Raw genomic sequence first — 16,362 nt, 5'->3', positions numbered from 1 at the left:
TATTTTCAGCGCTTTGGGCATATCGAACCTCAGTAAAAACATCAATTGGTTTCACTCCTTTCCGACTAGTTTACGGTTTGGAAGCTGTGTTACCCATTGAATGCGAAATCCCGTCATTGCAAATGGCCATATAATTACTTCCAGCCACTTCTGATGAGGAAAAAAGTTTGTTGTACTTGGCTCAGCTAGATGAGAATCGACGTGATGCTGCACTAGCAATCGAAGCTCATGCCAAACGTATTAAAGCTCAGTATGGTCGAAATGTTACACCTCGTAATTTTTCAGAAGGAGACCTAGTCTTACTGTACGATCAAGCAAATGATAAATTAGGCGCTGGAAAATTTGTACCCATGTGGCATGGCCCTTATGTTGTTAAGCGAAAGCTGGAAAAAGGGGCCTATGAATTGGTAGACTTTGACGGAGTCTCTTTAGGTAAACCGAGAAATGGTCTTTATCTGAAGAGATATTATGCTTAAATCTGGGTGTGGAGATTTTAGTTAGGTTAGTTTTCTTTCTAGCTGGTGTGTTTTAGATTAAAAAGTGTTCTTAGCTTAGAGAGTGTTTTTTTCATTATTCCTGCTTATCTTGATTTTACTCTTGATATCGCAGATGTCGACGTCTCTCCAAACATACATTGGTTTTGCTGATGGTGCTTGTCGTAATACACAGAACATTTCTTCCGTAGCTTGGGCTATCTATTCGCCCTCTGATGAGTTGGTATCTATGCATGGGGTAAGCCTCGGTCAAACAACGAACAACATTGCAGAGTATAGTGCAGTGATTGAGTTATTATATGAATCCATCTCATTTGGCATTTAGAGTTTGATTGTGAGGTTAGATTCTGAACTCGTTGTATTGCAACTTAATAGAGTTTATGCCATTAGAAATCCAGTGTTATTGAGATTATTTTTGAGAGTTCGTCTCTTGGAACGTGAATTTGACTATATTGAATATCAGCATATTCCAAGATATTTAAATACATTAGCAGATGCAATTGCTTCTTGAATGTTAAGTAGACATTTGCAGTAATCAAACAAGTAAATTTAAAAACATTCCATAACATGTTTTACAAGATAACCGGTAATAGTGATATAGCATAGCATAGAAGTGTGTCAAATATACATCGTCTTCGATCATAGGTTGAAAAACACCTTATGATCGGCAAAAATGATAGTACAAAAAGCAAAAATGTCATATGAGTCTACAACAGGCGATCATCCTATCACTGGTGATGATCACGATAAGAAACCACTGTACGGGCCACCCTACAAAGGAACCTCCTGAAAGGTCCTGGGACCCCAATCACATAGCGCTATAGCCTAAGAGGAATGTCATCTATGCTAGTCTCTGGAATGTCTGCTGTCAAACGCTCTAGATGGTTTTCCAATTCGGCCAAGGTCTCTGTAGATTCGTCCCGTGGGGCTGGTGCTGCTACAGCTGGCTATTTCCTCTCATAGGGCCAGAGAGTGGCTGGTCGCCGTGGACCTACATCTGCATTTGAAACTTTTACTATCAATTTTATGGACGATTTAAAAACAAAAAAAAATTTAAATTAGAAAATATTGAAAATGATTTTACTTGAGTCATCCCATTGCTCTCCTGGTGGAAGAGCAATGTCTGGGTCACCACGATAATCCATCCCAGCATAAGGAAAATCCTGAATAGCAAAAACTTGGTTCTCCAACCAATGGAAATACTCAGGAGGAAATCGAACAACTTCTGAACCCTCCTCAGGATGACGGGCCATAACTGCAACCCAACGCATCAGTTTGGGCTCTCGGGGAAGTCCAGCTCCAACGGAAAGATGCTGTGGGACCAGCATTCGGACCCTCTCTAGACCAAAGCTCACAACTAATAAACCATATCCAAAGTTTTTAAGTTGTCCGTTTTTTGCTCTAGTCAGTTGGCCTTTTACATTAGCCAACACAACTTCACACCAGTTGAAGATGGTGCCCCGAAAGCAGTCTACTACCCTCCGCATTTGGGATCTAGTGGCCATATGTAGTGCTGCACTTCCACAGAGCCTGGTGAAAGTAAATGCAATCACTTTGAGTTCAGGACGGGAGATGGTTTTGATATCAATCCCTTTGTCCTTGGTTTGGTCGTTACAAAACTCTAGCCGGAGGCTATCGACAGACTGGCCACTTGGCCTAGCCCCGAATAGAGTCAATTGTTCACCTCTCTTAGGCAAACTAGTCAAAAAGTAAATGTCTTCCAGCTCCATTTCGAGCTGGTGGCCACCAATAAAGAAACACTGGTCTTGTACATTCCACCTATCTACCAGCCACTGCAAAAAGTCCACCTGGGCCCTCATGCCAGGTATGGCCTAGAATTTGAATAAACCGCATGCCTTCAATAGATCAATCGAAGGTTGATGATTAATCGCAGCAAGGTCCACATCCTCGTGCTCCCGTTCCCGCTAATCAAGCATGGTGTATACCCTACATTCAATAAAAAGGCAGATTAGAATATTTTAAATCAAAGTTTTTGGGCGGAATTTGAAAAATTTAAGTTTGAAAACCTATGCTGTGGGGACCGCACCCTCTATGTTAGAGACAGTGCATAGGTCCGCACCCTGGCTATACAGCAGGTGTGGGCCCTTGACTTTTTTCTGCATGCGAAAAAGTCGGGGTCTGTAGGTTTCGCATGCTGTGCCTGCGGACCCGCACGCGCGGTCTTTTAACCTAAATATTTCCTAAAAATCAAAATAAAACCCTAAAAACAAATTTCAAATGGATGAAATGCAAGAGTAAGATGATGTGGATTACTTGGAGGTGACGGTGTTCAATTCCAACGGACGGATTTTCCGCAATCTTCACGGGAAGTTTCTTACCAAAAGCTCTCTTTTCTCACTGTGAAGTCAAACGGTAAAAATGAATTTACAAAAGCCCCTTTTATAAGTTTTTTTGAATAAATGATTTTTTAATTCGTTTATTTTTCACTTTAAAGAGGTAACTTTTGAAGCATTTTTATTTTAAACATATATGAGTAATGTTTGAGTTTTTGTGCAGGATAACGGAATTTTCAGGCAAAATTGATCATTTTCGACAAAAAACATTAGAGTCACCTTTAAAGCTCTTTTCTGACTCCTAAAATATGAAAAGATTGCCAAGTTTTTCTTTTTAAGCTCATTAAAATGGAATTAAAAAGACGGTCCACTTACAACCCTTTTCTGATCGTAAAAACATGAAAAGATTGTCGGATTTTTGTCGTTTCAAATTCGATATTGGTTATAAAACGACTTGTCATTGGTCACTTTTTTGCTTTTTTCGGATCAGAGACACTAATTATGAAAAGTACTCCTTGATTGTAATGGTCAAGCGGTTCTCTCAAGTATTATTTTATACTTTTTCGGGCTTGGGAGACACAAATTTACGAAAAAGGACAACCATGGAGTTTTCTTAAGTTTTTCAGACTCCCTAAAATTGAAAAACGTCGAGTTTCTCCTATATTGGACTCGTTAAAATTTAACAGTAAAGGACCTGTTCAATTACAAACAGGAACGGACCACTCCTTCTTAGGGTTCGAATTTAAACTAAGTTGGACTCATCCGAAGGATGAGCTTATAATCAAGCAAATGTTATCCTCCTCAAGCTTGTCAAAAATAAAGAGGTACTTGCCAGAAATGGTGGGGGAAAAGAGAGAAAAATGAACCTGCTTGTCATACTTTGTGTCTCAGAAAAACATTTAACCACTCTTGAACATGACACTTTTAGTTCACATGGGTTGGGAAATCCTTTGCCTAACAGTGAATCAAACCATATTGAAAGTATTCATCCGGTTTCTGGGTATTAGCTTTGGGTAAATTGTCACCAAACCATCCGCAGTGTAGTTATGTGTTCAAGAGGTCAGTGCAAATAAACCATTCATCTGCAAAATATCTGTCATCCATCTTGACCATCCCTGAGTCAGTCCTTGCAACTATATTTCTCCAAACCTGATCTATGATTTCGTGTTGTGGGCTTGCCTACGATGGATCTCTTTCTATCGACTTCAACTCATTATCTAGAAAGATGATCTAGAAATCATCAGTACCTTGGGATATGCATTCCTCAATGGCAGGTTTCTCACCTTCGACGACAGGTTGCATCATTGACCTTCAATCAAAGGATTCCGTGACATGTTCGACATCAACACATCTATTCACATTTCATGGATTGTACTGAGTACTTTGAGAGCCATTGAAATTAATGGTGGTTTCTTTCACACTTGTTAACAGTTTACATCGTTGACTGGTAATCAAGTGGTTTCTACCATGTTCGACTTCGACACATTCATTCACATGGATAGAATCATACTATTTCGGGAAGTAGAAATTAAGACCCGGGATCTAGTTTCCACCATCCAGGCTGTGAGGAATTTTGTATTCATTATACAGTAGACTATTCGTAAATAGATGGCTGTGCCCATACTGTGTCTACATGTGTCTATACTTGTGATGTATTACAAAATCATTCCTATATCAGAGCAGTTTCGTTAGTTTTCTAGTTAGTTTTGATCTGAGTATGGGAATGCCTACCTCAGCGATGATATGATCTCATATATATATTTTGTATTGAATGTTTTTACAGGTTCCAACCAGGCTTTCCACAAGATTATCCTCAAAATGATAAAGTACTTTACTCTTCTTAGATGATAAATGAAATCCTCATCTACTACAGAATTCGCACTTAAGGGGGCAATCTGTTACACAAAATATTGTCACCATGACTTTCTGCAGTCAGTGTGAGTCTATCACCACTCATACCGTCCTCCTTTGCAAGTCTCAAACCTCAGCTCTTCATGCCAAGCTTTAAAAATGAGATAAAGTCTTTGAAAATCTATAAACCTCTGGTTCCGCACTTTCTCTTACCATTACCTGCGGTCCCGCACCCCTTGGTCATGTTACCTGCAGACCTGCCCGCTCCGTCTCTTAAGGAGTGGGTGCGGACCCCTGTGAAAGTAATCTTCTAAAAGGTGCAAGTTTATTCTTAAAAACTCACTTTGGGTTAATTCTGGATGCTTCTAAAAGGAATCTTGACGTGGATGGTTCACTCCTAGGTGGTTCGTGCATCCCATAACTAAAGGAGCTAACCCCTTGATGAGAGGAGCTTATCCCTTTGAAGGTGGACCTAGTGACTTCCCTAAGTTGTCCCTATTCCTACAAGGCATGAAATGAAATATTTTTGGTTTGGTTTTGTATTTTTTTAAACTTGGAAAGTACTTGCATAATTGAAATTGTTGATTGAATGAAAATTACTGATAGAATGAAAAAGCTACTTGCTGAATTGAAATATTTCTTGCAAAATGGAAAGGAAAGCAGACAATGCAAAATGAAAGAAAGGAAACAACTAGATTACTTTTGCAGAAATAAACTAATGGCAGAATATTGAAGACAAGAAATAGAAGAAAAGAAAGTAGTAATCACATTCTACTCAGACACCTCCTACACAACGACACCAAAAAGTGATGAGCGGCAGTATTACAGCAAGGATGTTGCAACTCCTGGGCGACCATCTTTACTTATCAACCTAAGGTTCGTACAAACTTGGAGGTGATAGTGCTGTATGCACAAGTAAACGTGATGGTTCTGCCTGTTGTCATTGTTTAGCTGGTGAGAGACCACTGGGTTCCAAGCCAGACTTCTATGGAGTCAGAAGAAGCTTGATTCTTTGATGGAAGAAAGGTAAATATACTCTAAGAGAGTTACTCTACTGCATTAATGGAGAAGGTCAACATGTAATGCTAAATCACACCATTCGTTAATTAATCATTTAAGAAGCTAAGCTAGGAAAAAATGCTAAATAAACATGAAACAAATTCTACTATCTAAGTTGTAGAAGTAAAAAGCATCAAACAACACTAATGTGCAAGTAAAGAGACTGATTAAATCTATTTTTTCTTTTTTTGTCTTTTTATGCAAAATCAAGTATGCAACTAATTGTTTTTGTGGATGTGGTAGGTGAATTAAGGATGTCTGAGGATGGCTGGAAGGGTTATAAAATGGTTGGATGGTGTGGAGGACCCCTGGGAGGCTTTGGTGACCTCCTAGAGGTTTCTCGTCAATTCGGCCTCAAAACAGGCCATTTTGGGAAAACCTACAGGATGTACTAGAAACCTACAAGATGATCTTGTAGGAATTACAGGAAACCTACAGGATACAACCGAGAGCTAAATGTGAGGTGTTGGAGGTGATGGGAGGCTTAGGAAAGGTGTGTGATGGGTGGAATGGAGTGGGAGAAGGTCTAGGATCACTCAGGAGTCAATATCCAAGATAATAGATGGCTAGATTCGCTCAATGTGCTTGGGAGAATTTCTATGAAAAATGATGAAAAACTAGTGAAGGTGATGGTGAAAACAAGGGATGGCTAAGGTGGATGAAGTGGAAGGTGGCTGCTGGCTATGAAGTCTTAGTCTCCTCCTAAAGCACCTGCTTTGCATAAAACATGCGTTTCTTCCAAAAAGCTATGCAACAAGATACATTTTCATAAACTAGAAAAGTAGAATTAATGAATCAAATGCCTATACTATGCATGAAGAAAGTTGTTGAAAGGAATGAAATCATGAGTGAAATCTACTGTAGAAATGGAGATGAAAAAGATGACAATGAAATCTACCTTGAAAAACTAACCAAACAATAAATTAAAAGCAGCAAACTCCAAAGCTCATAAAATAACTAGAAATCTGTGTTTTTGGGGCTGCTTAAGGGTCCCTTCCTCAAGTCATGGTCCTAGAGGGAGGAAGTGAGGCCAAGACACCTACTAACAACCTTGTGGTGATCCTTTTTCTCCTTGCTAACTTGCTACTTGAAATAAGGCACAAATGGAAGCAAACTATTAAACAACCAATCTAATCTACACTACTTGTAATGGAAATGCATCTAAAAAGCAAATTAACAATGAAGCTATGAATCTACACTAAACATACATGTACAATAAAGAGGATCCTTGGCTGCTAGGGTTGGGCCCTAACCCAAGAGCTTCAACCCTCTAAGTTAACTCAGTGCTGGCTCAAAACAAAACTCATTCTTATTACCAAAACAACAAATTACATCAAGAGAACTTTCACAAGTATTGTAGCTCAAAAATAGCTTAGAGTTTTACAATAAAAATCCGAATCCTACTAAGGCCCTAGGCCTCTCTACTTATACATATGAAGTCCCCAATGAATTCCTTAAAATTAGGGAGGCTTGGCTCCCAAACTCGAGATAAACTGGTGCTTTGTCTCTCACTTGCTCGGCTGCCTTCTAGTCCTCATGATTTGGTTGTTTGCACTCCGAGCTGATGTGATGAATGGAGGAATATTCAAATGGAGGAGTAGTAAATGAGGAGGATTTACCTCCTACAATCCCTCTCCCTTGTCCCATTCGATTTAGTCTTTGCAAAAATTCCTTGATTTTCTCCTTTAGTCCTGCATTCAATGCATATTAGTCCACAAAGCATAATATCCAACTCTAACTCACCTCATAAACAAAATATAATAAAAAACATGTAATAGGTTATGAGAAAAGTTGGTTTGAATAAGCTAGGAGGTGAATTAAGGACCATATAATTACCCAATGATGAGGCTCATCAGTAGCATCACAAAGAGGTTGTGAATTTTAGATTTCTTGATGATGGGATGGTGGAGAATGATAGAAATGTGAATGGATAGGATGGGTATGGGGTGCAAGGATAAAGGAATGGATTGCATCCTATAGGTCTTGGCCTGTAGCCATGAAATTTGGCACTGTGTACAACTTTGCCAAACAAAAGAGAGGTTAGCAAATAGGATATAAGTTTCTTCCTTTTCTCTTTTTTTTTTTGTTTTCATTGTTTTTTCTTGAGACACATAGGCTGCCTTAGGGGAGGTTTTCAACCTGCATGCCTACCCTAGGTGTATCAAGGGAGGTTTTCACCTAGGTATATTTATTATTTTTGCTCCGGGGTTACCTCAGAGAGGTTTTCAACCCAGGAGTTAGCCTAGGATGCCTCATAGAGGTTTTCTTCCAGGCCTCTTATATATATATATATATATATATATATATATATATATATATAGATATTTATTTATTTCTAAGAGTGTTGTGGACTAGAAGCTATGACACTCCCAATCACATTCGATTCCTTGCTGACTAAACTAATAAATTCATCCTTAGATAAAGGTCTTCTATATAACTTCAACATGTAATCATTTACAAGGAAGGGGATTCCTTCCTCATCAATGGTTCTGATTTGGACAAATCCATTTTCATGACACTTTTCCACTAGTTATGGGCCCAACTATCTTGTCATTAGATTCCCTTTAAAATATTTGAACCTAGAATCATATAATAGGGCCCAATCCCCTTCTTTAAAGGTATTTTCCTTGATGTGCTTGTCATGCAAGAACTTCCTTTGCAACTGTATGAGTTCAGTGTGTAAGAGAGCTTGCATTCTAAACTCATCTAAGCCATTCAGTTGGAGCAACCTTTATTGCTATGGTGTGGTGACATCGAAGTCCAATTGAACTACCATTCTCAAAGTCTTATATTCAAAATCAATAGAAAGCAGAGCTTTCTTCCCATAAACCAAATCATATGGAGTGAATCTAGTGGTGGTTTTCCAAGTGGTATTATAGGCCCAAGTGGCCTCTACTAGTCTCTCTACCTAATCTTTCCTTCTTTTGCTAACAACCTTGGTGAGGATTCGCTCTAGTGCTCTGTTTGTGACCTATACTTGCCCATTTTCTTGAGGATGATAAGCAGTGGATGTCTTGTTATTGTTATGGGGCTTCCTCATGAGATCCTTAATCAAATTGGATGTGAACTATGCTCCTTGATCAGTGACTACCTCCCTTGGATACCCAAACTTCTAGAAGATGTTCTCCCTTAAAAATTTTGCCACTTTTTTCTGATTTGCTACTTTGACTACCTTTGTCTTTGTCCACTTTGTCAAGTAATCAATGCACACATTGATGTCATTTTTCTTCCCTAATGATGGATCAATTGGCCCAATGAAATCCATGCCCCACTTGTCAAATGGCTCTAAGGCCACTTGAGGTTGTAGGGGAATTTCATCCCTGGGTGTGGGTTTGCCCATTCTTTGGCACTGATGACATCTAATGATATATCTCCTTGCACCTTGATGTAAGGTGGGCCAATAGTAAAAAGCCTGTAAAACTTTAAAGGATGCCCTTTTGCAGCAAAATGACCTCCACAAGGACCATCATGACATGATGAGAGGATGTCAAAGACCTCCTCTCTCTTACACATCTCCTCAATATTTGATCTAGTCCCAATCTAAAGATATTTCCCCCAATCCAAGTGGAAGATGAGCTTTTCCTTACAATATTGCTTTTCTCCCTGGGTGATAGATTAGGAGGGAACCTCCTAGAAACCAAGTAGTTTTCTATGTCAAAAAACTAGGGAGAGAACAATGAGATGGAAAAGAGTTTCTGCTATGAAACTAGCTCAAGAAAAGATAGAAAAGATAGATCAACGCCTTAGAATTCAACCTCTTCAAGGGGGAAACCTCCTTTACATTACATAAATGAACAATTCTTGGACCATACAAATTAAAAGACCTCCTTTCTATATATAGGAGTCTAAGGGGTCATAACATAATTAGAGCCAACATAACAATAATAGTGTAAGGGCACAATAATAACAATAGTGGGCTTCTATGGGGCATAATAGAAACAATATGGGCACTACATGGGTACATCAATATAATAAGTGGGTTGTACTAATAACAATAAGGGGTTACACTAGTAGTATAGGGGCCTAACATGCCCCTCTCCTTCAAAAAGCGTTGCCCTCAATGCTTGAGTAGTTCTTGATGCTTCTGTATAAAATTCTTGTCCTCCCATGTGGAATCTTCAACGCGTAAGCTCTTCCACTTGATGAGGTACTCTGAAATTGATCGATTTCGTAGCTGTCAGGTTCTTGTTTCTGTGACTGATCCAGGTTCCAATATGATTTTTCCTTCCTCTCCAATTTCTGGAAATATTGTTTGAATTGGGATCTTTTGCAACTTTTGAATAAGTGGCCATACTTCTTCGTCCTTCTTCCATTCATCCCTTGCTTCGTTTATCCAATCTGGTTGGATAATAGAAATAGCACAAAAAAATGCTTCCACATCCTCATCCTTGAAGAGTCTTCCCATTCGGTAAGGTCACCATTTTTTAAGTGCATGTAGTATCGCCAACATTTCCTTCTCATAAATAGCTTGCTTGAGATGTAGCAGTAAAAATACCCAATCACCTACATCAAAACATTTTTCACTACGATGTTGATCTACCTGTTGTTTCGTTTGATTTTGTACCGAAGTGGCGTTATCCTTTAAAAGTCGGAGAACTTCTTGTTGATGCTGGATGTGATCTTTCACTGGTTGAACCTTTTTCTTCTTGATATGTCCTTCTATCTCTAGAGTTTTAGGAGTGGTAATTTCTTCCAATCCTTTACAAGATATGGTCGGATTCATTTCTTGATGCTCGATGTGATCTTTCACTTCTTGAACATTTTTCTTCTTGATATGTCCTTCTATCTTGATGGTTTGAGGAGTGGTAATTTCGACCAATGAATTACAAGATATGGTTGGATTCATTTCTTCTTTCTCGATGTGATCTTTCACTTCTTGCACCTTTTTCTTCATGATATGTCCTACTATCTTGAGAGTTTGAGGAGTGGTAATTCTTGCCAATGCTTTACAAGATATGGTCTGATTCATTTCTTCTTTCTTTGGGGTTGGGTCCTGGCGTATATCTTCTTCTTTTGATGTTTCTTGATCCTTTTCTTCCTCCTCTTCATATTCTATGTAGAATAATTTCTTCTCATCACACTTATGACCTTTAGTGCATTTGCTATCACAATTGTAACAAAGCCCTTTTTCTCTTTTTTCTTCCAATTGTTGTGGTGTAACCCTTGTAAGTTGTGGAAGGCTAGGAGAAACAACACTTCCATCTTTATAGTTGTGAGGGGTATGCTTCCTGGTTTCCATAATTTTGCTTTCCACTATGTCACAAAGCCCTTTTACTCTTTCCAATTGTTGTGGTGTTGCTCTAAAGAAGTTGTTGCTCTTTGTATCCTCATAATGTGCTATCATTTCCTCCGTGAAAATTGACCACGTAACAAGTTGTTTACGAGAAAAAATCCCTTCATACCATAAAAATTGATCTGGTTCTAAATATGAAGATGCAATACATACCTTTTGTAACAATGGTACACCATGTAGATCAAAATATTGCTCCATCTGAAGTATCCAATTTACCGGATCCTTGCCATCAAACTTCCTCATCTTGTTTTTTCTTGATTTTAGGAGCTCAATCTTGAAACGACTGTAACTCTGTACTTTCAGATCTTTAAGTTCTGAAATTGCAACCTGTAGTAGCTCTCTGTGTCCTCTTTCCAACGCCACTAGTCCGATCCAAATTGGATTCTCCAAGAGAGAGTTATGCACAATCTCCCAAGATGACCTGATTATAGACCTTTACAGAAGAGTGAACTTGTATGAAGTGCCACGTGTCACTGTTTCGACCTTTGGCACTGAAAAATATATAGAAGAAACTACAGTCCATCCTATTTCTATACCTTCTTACAAAATTTCAATCCAATGCTCAGAGATAAAGTTATGACAATTTTCCCTAGGTCACCTGTTTGGAATTTAATTTAGGAGTCTTTAAAAAACAACTTCCTCAGATCATATCTCCGCAAATATAGCGCGAAAAGCTCTGAAATTCGGACCTGAGGTTCAACACGATTTCTTCTCAAATGGTTTTTTTTTTAGCTTCTGAAACGTCACAGAAAAAAAGTTATAGCGAAAATTCCACGATGACCTATTTGGAGTAGCGAAACCCTAGAATCCAAAGCTCTGATGCCAAATGTTATGAAACCAGCTCAAGAAAAGATAGAAAAGATAGATCAACGCCTTGGAATTCAGCCTCTTTGAGGGGGCAACCTCCTTTACATTACATAAATGAACAATTCTTGGATGATACAAATGAAAAGACCTCCTTTCTATATATAGGAGTCTAAGGGGTCATAACATAATCAGAGCCGACATAACAATAATAATGTAAGGGCACAATAATAACAATAGTGGGCTTCTATGGGGCACAATAGAAATATATGGGCACTACATGGGTACATCAATATAATAAGTGGGTTGTACTAATAACAATAAGGGGTTACACTAGTAGTATAGGGGCCTAACAGTTTCTCATCTGGTAGTTGATCACCCACCATCTCTTCATTACTTGCAGGCAAGGTTAACTTGGGAAAAAAATCTGCAACCACATTTTCTATTCCTCATTTGTCAATGATAGTCAAATCAAACCATTGTAGCAATAAAAACCACCTAATTATCCTAGAAATAACATTAGTATTTTTCATCAAATATTTAATAAATGCATGATCAATATGAAAAAAAGTTTGGTACCCAGTGATATAATGGCTAAATTTGTTTAAAGAATGTACTACAAATAAGAGTTATTTTTTAGTGATAGTGTAATTCATCTCAACCTTAGACAAATTATCCTCTACTTGTCCCAAGGCTCCCCCCACAACTTTGTTTGATGCATTAATATGGAAATGGAAAGGAAATTCCTAGTTGGGACCTCTTAGGATGGGTGCAATAGCCAACTTTTCTTTCAACACTTCAAGGGCTTCTTGACAATTGTTGGTCCAACAAAAATCACATCTTTGGCCAGTAAACTAAACAAAGGTGAAGCCACTTTACTACAGTCTTGGATGAATCTCCTATAGTACCCTGCTAGTCCCAAGAAGCTCTTAACATCCATTTTCTTTTGAGGGGTAGGGACCTTTTTTATGATGGCAATTTTGTTTGGGTCTACCTGTATCCCTTCTTTGGAGATACAATGGCCAAGGCTAGTCCCCTCATTCATCAAAAACTGACATTTCTCAGGGCTTAGAGAGAGATTCATTTCAATGCATTTTTTTAAAACCTTGCATAGATTGGGGAGAGCTTCACGGAAGTCACATCCATAAGGAGTGAAATCATCCATGCAGATTTCCACAGAATCATGAACCAATTCAACAAAAATACTCAAAAGTGCCATCTCGATAGTAGCAGGGGCATTTCACAAACCAAATGGAAGAAATTTATAAGAAAAGGTAACCCAAGGACATGTGAATGTGGTCTTGTCTTGGTCTTCAGGGCTAATCTGGATTTGATTGTATCCACTAAATCCATCCAGGAAGGAGAATAATTTCTTCCCTGCAAGGCCATATAGGACTTGGTCAATGAAGGGCAAGGGAAAATGGTCCTTTTTTGTGGCCTTGTTGAGCTCCTAGTAATCCACACATATCCTCCACTTCCCATTCTTCTTGGGAACTAACACAAGAGGTGACACCCACTCACTATCTAAAATAGGGTATATGAACCCTGCATCTAGTAGTTTTTGCAGTTCTTCCTTCACAATATCCTTAAGAGTTGGGTTCATCCTCCTATAGGGTTGGCACACAGGCTTTCATCCCTCCTTGATGTAAATATGGTGAGTATAGATCGAGGGATGCACACCTTTCATTTCCTTGTAGTCCCAAGCAAAAGCATCTAGGTGTTTCCTCAACACTTGGCACAATTGTTCTTCTTGCTTGGCCGAGAGAGAAGGGTTGATATTTAAGGTTCTAGATGGGCCAAACTCTATGATATTGACATGGTATGGACTTGATTCAATAGGGAATAATTCAACCCAAGGATTATTCTCAGGTCCTTTCATCAACTCATCAATGGGTATGGGAGTGGGAGGTTAATTCTGAAGGATATGGTCAATGAGATCATCTTCATCAGGTTTCCCCCCTCCTGTAATGATGTCCATAGTGCATATTGGGTGGGGGATGGTGTGATACAATTCATCTTCTTCCTAGTTTTCAAGCCATAATGGTAAGTCATTCTCACTACAAGGCTGAGCAGGAGGATACAATACCAATTGTTTAGATAAATGTCCATTCTTAATGGTTATGTTCCCAACCCTACAACTAATGTAAGCATCATAAGTGGCTAACCATGGCCTTACCAAGATGAGAGGATAGCCATTGAACTTGGTTTTGGCCTGGAGAACGAGGAAATCGATAGGATACTCCAAAGAGTCAATGGAGACCATAACATGTTCAACAAGTCCCTCAAGAGCTACTGTGGATCTATCTACAACCTGCAACACTGTGGTGGTCTCTCTCAAAGCTTCTGTCAGGTTTATCTTTACCATGGTTTCCTTAGTCATCACATTTATTGCATCCCAAAGATCAATAAGGGTGTTATGGACTATAAGGCCATCAATGTGCACATCTACTACAGGGATTCCAGGGTCTAGATATTTCAAGAAGATCACCCTCCCAAGCATCAAATCAGATAATTTCCCAACAAAATTTATGGTGGGGGTGTCTCTTTTTCTTCTCCTAGGATGTTTGAAACATTTCTCCTTGATAAGATTATTATAGATGGGAACATCTTTAATAACCTGGAGAAGGGGTATTTTAACACATAAATTCTTCAATTCTCCCAAAAGTTCAACCTCTTATGGGGTGTGCTGGCTAGGGTGGATCAACCTCTTAAGAAAATGAGGTGGATTGACTAGAGGAACACTCTTCATTATCTCATTCAAACTCTTCAGGTAGAGAAGGTGGATGGTTTTCTGGAAGAACTCTCCAAAACCAAAGGTTGATCTCTTGGATTTTCACAACATAAGTAGGGTAAGATGTCTCTCCACTGTAGACCTGCTGGGCTTTCTTGTTGTTTGAGTTCAGATTTGGTTGAGCAACAATTTGAGGTTGCTTAGGTGGAGTAGGATGAGTGAGCTATGGCTGAGGCTAGGGTTGAGGTAGTAAAGCAGGAGGTTGGTTAACTTGAGGCCTCGATCCTTGTTATGGGTTTCCCCATTGAGAATATTAGGGTGGACATGGTTGAAAAGGATAGTTGAAAGGTGGAGGAGGATATGGAGGAGCATAAGGCTAAGAAGGGGGTGTGGACTAGGATGGGTGAGTGAAAGAGTACCAAGGTTGCAAGGGTATATTCTTATTTGGATTATAATAAGAGTAGTGTGCAGCTTGCATGCCTTGTTGATATGGCCTAGGTCCTTGAGGTATTCTTTGATTGGTGAAACAAATTTTATCTGACCCCTATGACATTTAAGGGGCACTCATTCCTAGGATGTATTTTGGTGCATCTTGGGCAGAAAATAACTAGTTCCATTTCTGCTTCCTCCTATTTTCTTTTGATTTTCATGGTATCCATTTGCAGTGTAAAGGTATGCAACATTTCACTCTTGAAATCCTCCAACATGTTTCCTATCTCATTCTTAATGAAAGTTGTGGAGGGAGAGGAACTAACCAAGCCTTGACTAGCCCTACCCTTATTTCTAACAACCCTAGAGTGATTCTTGAACACAGTTTTAATGTCATCATAGGATAATTGATAGATATATCCCCCAGAAAACATGTTGAGGGTCTCCAACATGTCTTCCCTGATCCCTTAGAGAAGAACTAGTTTGAGTGATTCAGGATCAAGGGTGCAACTGGCCCTCCTATAACTGAATTGAAATCTCTCCTAACAGTCTTCTAGGGATTCATCACGTCCAAGAGTCATCCTAAAAATTTATTCCTTGTTTTCTTTCGACCTACAGTAGTCCTTGCACTTTTTATTGAAGGCTTGTTTCATTTGGGTCTAGGAAACATGCTACCCCTAGGTAGACCCATAAACTAGTGCAAGGTTGCATCCTTAAGGGTAGAATGTGTATCAGTAAATCAGTGCATCAGTACTTTATTAAACATTAAACAGTAACCATGCGTAGTAATAAAATAATAAACCATCACACATAAGCGACACACATGAACACCAAGATTTAAGGTGGAAACCCAATGTGGGTGAAAACCACCTGCTGTTGTCATCTCTGTCTTCTTTTAATAATAAGAAAATCTGTTTACAATCTTGTACTGGTACAGACTCATACCAGTACATAGGCACCCACCTGCAGAAGGCTACAACCTTATCTTGTTCTCCAGCTTCTTTTGGAAGGGAGCTACAACCCCCTAGTTCTTGTACTAGCCGATATATTTACTAGTACGTAGGCTTTAACCCATAGAAGGCTACAACCTTCACTTGTTCTCCAGCTACCACTGGAAGGGAGCTCCAACCCCCTGATCAAATCACCAGCCACTATTGGCAAGAAGTTTAAACTTCCTCACTGAAGGCTCCAACCCCCAGTATCCTCCAGGGACCACGTTTCATAAATTTTCACACTAGATGCTCCTGGTACACAACAACACTATATGTAGGCCACATTTCATCAAATTTTCACATTGGACCCATTAGTAACATTGAAGCTCAAATTCAATCACCACTGTAATACATCCATCAAATACATCTGCATCAACCAATCACTGAAACTCAATCATCAATCTCTGATATAACT

The sequence above is a fragment of the Pinus tabuliformis genome, chromosome 7, assembly GCF_031772625.1.
Source record: "Pinus tabuliformis cultivar Carrire ecotype Pingquan chromosome 7, CPIR1, whole genome shotgun sequence".
NCBI lineage: Eukaryota > Viridiplantae > Streptophyta > Pinopsida > Pinales > Pinaceae > Pinus > Pinus tabuliformis.
This window is presented reverse-complemented; position numbering follows the sequence as displayed.